Here is a 6,866-nt window from a genome sequence, read left to right as displayed (position 1 = left end):
ATATGGAGCAGTTACAATTTTCAAAGCGGTTACAATATATCTAACAAAAGCTACCACCATTAATTATGCATAATAATTAATACTAAATAATTTATTGTGGAAATTAACATCTTAATTTGTACTAAAATCACTCTAAATAGTTAATATATAGATATTTCGTTAAACAATCAAGCTCACTAAAATTGTTTGAGTCTCTTTTTTTTATTTATATCTGACTTGGCTCTAAGAGTTTAAACGATGTCACACCTTTGATTATATGATCTATGATTTTTGAAGTTTTTATTTCCATCTATGTTCATCTGGTTTTTAATTCTTTTGGATGATTGACTTCAATAGTAACTCATGTATTTACTATCTGGTGCTTTTTTTTTTTTTCTGGTTGAAACTCATGCATTTACTATCTGGTGCTTTTTTTCTTCAATTCATGATTGCAATGTCTGTGACATTGTAAAGACTTTGTGACTTTATGTTTCTATAGACTTCTATAAAATTATTTTTATGATATGCTTGTGTAGAATGTAGATAAGTCACTTACTTATGGATGTTCCTTAACCAAAATTTTCTTTTAAAATTTGACTAAATCTGCTTTTTGGTATATTTGTAGTCGTACAATTGAATGAGTTTAATAGATTCTAAAACTTGATGAGAACTGACAATGGGATCCGAAGCAGTAGCCAAAAATAACAGCTTTATACATTGCACCCAAAACTCGATATACATGTTTTGGAATGAAAAATTCTCACGAGTCATAATGCAGAACATCAAGTCCTGATATCAAAGATGACACCGAAACCACCTGATCCAAGACTATCGTTCAAGTTTCAACGGCGGTAGTTTGTTATTATAGTTTCTTATGCAATGACTATAGACAAAAGTCAAGGTCAATCACTTTCTCATGTGGGTTTATTTTTTAAGAAGCCTATTTTTAGGCATGATCAATTTTATGTAGCTGTTTTTAGAGTTACAAGCTGAAGAGGTCTAAAATTTTAATATGTAATAAAGACAAGGTAGTTTATTCGTCTACTACAAATGTTGTATGTAAAGAAGTCTTTCAAAATTTATAATAATAAGATGTTGCAGTTGTCTTTTGATATGTTACCCCCTATCCCGTCCGCCAAAAGTATGACACTTTTGATTGGCACAAAAATTGATGTGATTTTTATACACTTGAGAAAAGGTCCCATCATTATATGAAATGAGTGGAACCAGGGGGCTTAGCCCACTGGCCACCGGGTCCTCACTTAAGTGAAGTGACCCGGGTTCGATCCCTCTTGGGAACGAATTGGTGATTGGAGATATAAGGTGGAGTTTGGTGAATGGAGAGATAAGGTGGTTCTTGGAGTGGATGGGGAACTAACTACTAACATCTAACATGACTTTGACCGATCAAAAAAAAAAAAAAAAAAAAAAAAAAAAAAAAAAAAAACAAAAAATTATATGAAATGAGTGGTTGAGATTGAATTAAGGTGATCTTTTTTTGTAAATAAGAGGGGTATTTGTAATGTAAAAGATAAGAAAAATATGTGGAATCATATTCTAAAAAGTAGAGTGTCATACTCTTGGTTGACACGAAAATGACAAAATTGTCATATTTTTTCATGGACGAAGGAAGTATTATTTTTATATTTTTTTGAGAAATTTAAAATGTTAATCTTAAAATATATTTGTAGTATTAATATAAATTGTATAACAATTTTATAAATTTTATTTGATGTCTTACTCGACTACTTATAAACGTACTATGAACGTTTATGTAAATAGATAAATTTTAAAATAAATTAAGAATTTTTTTATTATCTTATAGCTTGTATTTAATTTTAATAATATTCGTGTATATTTTGACAAATAAATTAAATATATGAAATTTCAACAAAATACGTATCCCGTGCATCGCACGGGTGAAACGCTAGTTAAATTGAGATGAAGGAAATATACCCTTACTTTTGATTTATCAACCCTAATAACGAATTATTAACTAATAAAAATAAATTAAATGACAAAATAGAAATGTACCCAAAGGAATAACAAGATTTAATAACATTAAATTTTGAGCAGTTTATTTATTTTTACTTTTTTTTTTCCAGTAAGTTTTATTGGAGTGGATCATGTAATTTTTTTCAATTTCAATTTAACCCTTTAAATTAAATTTATATCCATGCACACTTCTCTTTTTATATATATATAAAAACTAGTGTTGTACCCGCACGATGCACGGTATTAAAATTTATAAAATTTTAAATACATACGAAATTTAACTACAAATACAAAGAGATTTAAATACTTCGTTCTCTATAAAATTTTAAGTGAGTGTATTGTGAGTGGAAAAGGAGTTCTACTTTGCTGTGACTGAAGTGGTATCCAAAAATAAAAATTGAATGTTTATTAAAAGCATACCAAAATAAAAAATTATGAATGTTTTTAGGAGTTAAAATGCACGAATTAATATACCATAATTATCGACGTTGAAACTTGAATGACAATCTTATATTCAAAGGCGTAATTGACAGTGGAGGTAGCAAAATAATTTATCCAACATTATGTCCATTGACTCCATTCAAGAACATGACGACTTAGCTTTCTAATAACCAGACTCGTTTCATTACATAAACTTATGAAATTATCTATATTTCTCAAAAGCATAATTGGAGTGCTAATTTTAGAAAACAATCCTCGATTAGACGTACCATAAGAATTAGATTTGGACAAGGCTGTTGCTGTTACGCGATACTGTCCGTCTTATACTTACGATGAGTAACAACTTAAAGAAGGAAGCATATATATATATGGGGCGGTTATTCAATAAACTACCCTTATTTTAAGAATTACGAACCAACAAAAATATATGAATTTTATGTATAACACGCGTGAATTAACTGTATAAAGGTATGAATTGCGAAAAATATTTTTTTGTTACTTTTGGGATTTGAACTCAGGACAATGAATTTATCCAACAAGGTGATGAATCAACCGTAGATCTTGATGATCTCAGGGCTGAAAATAGTTTCATTTTAGCCTTTCCCTATTAGAATAAAAATAAATGCCTAAAACAAAAAAGATAACGCTAACTAGAGCTAAACATGAGTGGTGCTCATATAAGGAGCTCACATAAGGTATGTAGCATATCATTTCTCTCTCTCTCTCTCTCTCTCTATATATATATATATACTTTCAACTTAATTATGATATAAATTTTTTTATAGTTAAATTCACAATGTTTCATCTATTTTTGCCGAAAAAAAATCTTATAGAGAAGACTAATTTCTCAATAAATATTGAAAATATCAAGGTTCTCATTTTAGGATCTTTAATCTTGCAGTGGATTTGAATGGAAATAACAGATAATTTGAGTAAAAGAATGATCATGAAATATTTTTTTTTTCTTTTTTAGTTAGTGGTGAAACAAGAACCTTCCCTATCTTCTATTAACCAATTAAAAAACGACAAGAACCTGAATAGTCCGGAATATAGAGCTCTATGAGGATTCAGATGGCTCAAAACTTGAAGAACACTCCAGAAGTTTAATACTACTCAGTTTCTTAAAGAACAAGAAGAACATCCCTCTTTTACAATGAACAACTACACATATTTATAGGATTTACAAAGGAGGAGGGTACAACAGTCATTTTGATGTCTCACGCACTCCTCATGCAGGAAAGGTAGTGGCCGTCGTTATCTTCTGCGGTTTGTCCTTTTACTAACGGATCTGCAGCTTTCTCGACTACCATCGCGTCTTGATTCCCCTGCTCAGACCTTCTTAAGGGGAGTCCGCGCAGAATGACACCTCCAAACATCGATCAAGTGGATGCGGGCGAGGCTATTTAATGTCAACCGAGTTCATATAGAAGAAGGCTCTTAAATGTCTGCTAAACCTGCGCAGCAATGAGTTCTTCAGGGCCGGTGGTATCTGCGCTGGGGGGAACCCTTAGTCAGTGCAGGCCCAGAGTGTCTTGCGAAGTGCGTGGTCCTTCTTGATTCTGCGTAATAAGAAAATGTTAGTTGGTAATTAAAATAGAAGTGTATGATAATGACCTGCGCTGATGAGTATTTACTCCTCATCAGCTACTCCCCCCTAGTCCGCGAAAAGGAATAATCTCTATCATGGATTTTTGCATGTTGTGGCTAAGGATTATATCAGCGTAGGCTCTTAAGTTTAAGCTTCGCAGAACAAGAATTTCCCTACTATTCTTAGGTAACTAGACTCATCAGGGATATCGTTTCATCGCATTTAATTGCTCTGACATCTTTTCCCCTTTTTGAATGTTCTTTTGAGCTCCCCCACGTCACCCTGTTTGTATTTGAGATGATCTCGTCCCTCCATTGGTAACCGCACCTTTCTAAGATGATCTGGATTGTTCCTTTCAAATCTCACAACCTTCAACCCTAATTATTACTTTCTCCCTCCTCTTTTCAGATTCCCCCTATATATACATATATCCGCCAGTTGCTTTTCTCTCTTCTTCCTCTCTTCCTCTTCTTCTCCTCTTCCGCGTCCGCCATTGACGTTCCTTGACAGTTTCTTTGTCTTTGCGATCTACCGCCGTTGTTCACTTCACCCCCTTTCTTACGCCTGTGATCATTCTCCTTCAAGTATTAGGCTTCTTGTTCTCCTTGCTCCCTTTGATCGTTCTTATTTTTCTGTAAAATCTTTTTCAATTTCTCCCGGTGTATATATATACATACATTAGTGTAGTTATGTCAAATGTTGGGGCTCGACAACAACAAATAAATCGGGATGACGATATGAGTTGTGTCGGTTTTCCTCGATCAACCATTGATGCCGCAACAATGAATAAAATGCGTAAAATCCTTCGTATTTCTCGTGAAGACCCGGAGTTGAAGGTCAGGATACAATCGCCGGATGACGACATGCCGGACGCCGATAGGGGGCGTTCGCCCCATACTATTCTGGTGTGGGTGAACCAAGTGGAGGCCGGACTTCGTCTACCACCCTCTAGATTTCTTGTCAAGGTCTGCGAGCATTTTGGTATCCCCTTCTTTCAAATTTCTCCCTCCTCCCTTCGTCGAGCTCATATCATTCATATTGTATGTGTAGCCAATGATTACACCGACAACGCAGAATTATTTTGTAAAACCCATATTCTGAAAAGGACTAGATGTCACTATAATTTTACCGTGAAGCTAGGCTGTAACATGGGTTTCTTGAGAGGTCTGACTTCCCTTGACAAAAATTTTAACGATAAGTATTTTTTCGTTCAAGTGAGAAATGGGGATTAGGCCTCTTACGCCGGCACAGTTGAGGTAGATTGGCATCGCTTCCAACACCGAACTCCTTCCCCTAAAACTCGCTTATCCGATACTGAATTCTATCTGCTTGAAGCTATAAATTCAGCTCACACATCAAAGCAATTTGATGTTGTAAAACTTGTGTCTTCTCCATCCGTTCTTGCCGGCACAGGCCTATTCTCCATATATCCGCCTATGCTGTTGGTATAGTTTACATTGTGATCACTTAGTTTTCCTCTGATAGACAATATACTCCTGGGATTTTGTTATTTTCTTGTGTTTTTAATTACGTCATTCAACGCAGGCATGTGGAAAACACCCCAGCATGGCAAAGTTGTCGGTTTCATCTTTTGCACGAGACGGCGCAGGCGGGGAGCGACATTGTTCAGCAGGTCGACCCAGAGTCCTTCGATCCGGGGCAGCCCCGCTCTTCCCTAGCTGTGCAGGATCTTCCTCAGCTCCAACTTCTGCATGAAGAGGAAATTTTTGATGATGATGTCTCTCTGTTGGAGTGGAAGCACCAGAAGAGCCAGAAGACTTCCTCTTCGAGTACTAAAAAAAAAAGTGGCATCATCTGCGCCGGTGGTTATTGATGATGGTGACTCCTCCTTTGAAGAGCTCCTGACCAACCCCCCTCATCCCGAGAAGTCTTCTGGCGGTGGTGTCCTTCGTCTCGGGGCTGTTGGTCCCCGTGCTTTGCAAGACCTGACTGGCGCAAAATGCTGTTCTCAAATGGAGGCTCAAGTTGCCTCTGTAGACCTTCTAAAGTTCGACTCTTTGGAGTTGGTAAACTTTGCGGACGACCTGTGTTTGTCTGTTGAAACGGTATCTTGTTTGTTTTATTCATTTGTTTTATGTCTCGCTGTTTTGTTTTATAATAAGATGTTAACCATCATCCTTCTATGTGGTGACTAATTTTGACTGCGCAAGAGAGGGTGAGATATCTGGCGGCCTCCCGCCATTCGGTAAGGGCGGCAGCTGATATTCAGGCTAAAGATAAGGATCTTCTATCTGCGCTGGGTAAGTGAACTGATTTGGAAGAGGAGTTGCGCCAGTCCAGGGTGGAGAATGCGAGGCTGAAGGCAGAGAGGGATTCCCTTAATACTGAGTTGGAAAGGGTGACCAAGAGCAAGGCGGAAGAATTTGAGGTGCTCCGCCGCTCCCTATCTGATGATTTTGAGGGGCGCCTGAACGAGTTGAAGGACGGTATTATAGAGAAGGAGAATCGAGCTTTCGTCCGGGGAATTCATGAGCATAGGGTCCGTTACTTTCTCTCCAGGGAAGGTCACCAATTCCTGCATATTGTCTTGGTTCAAACGTTGGAGGCTTTTTGTCGGACTCCCGAGGTGCTCTGGGTGTTGGGCCTAGGTATGACATTCTTGGTGGAGGATGCCTGTCGCATTCTGCTAGACCTTATCGACGCCTCCCCCGAGCAGCGCAGTCGGTACACTCCACATGATGTTAACAGGGTCAATGACAAAGAGCTCGATCAGCTGCTCGGCATCAACTCCGAGGTCCCCAGAACACCCGAGTGGTGGATACCAGTTCTAGATAAAGCCCTTCATTTGTTCATTAATGGGGTGTGTGACGACCCCAAGCCTGTGCGGCCGTTTGTCCGGACT

The sequence above is a fragment of the Salvia miltiorrhiza genome, chromosome 2 (genome assembly GCF_028751815.1).
Source record: "Salvia miltiorrhiza cultivar Shanhuang (shh) chromosome 2, IMPLAD_Smil_shh, whole genome shotgun sequence".
In the NCBI taxonomy this organism is placed as follows: Eukaryota; Viridiplantae; Streptophyta; class Magnoliopsida; order Lamiales; family Lamiaceae; genus Salvia; species Salvia miltiorrhiza.
This window is presented reverse-complemented; position numbering follows the sequence as displayed.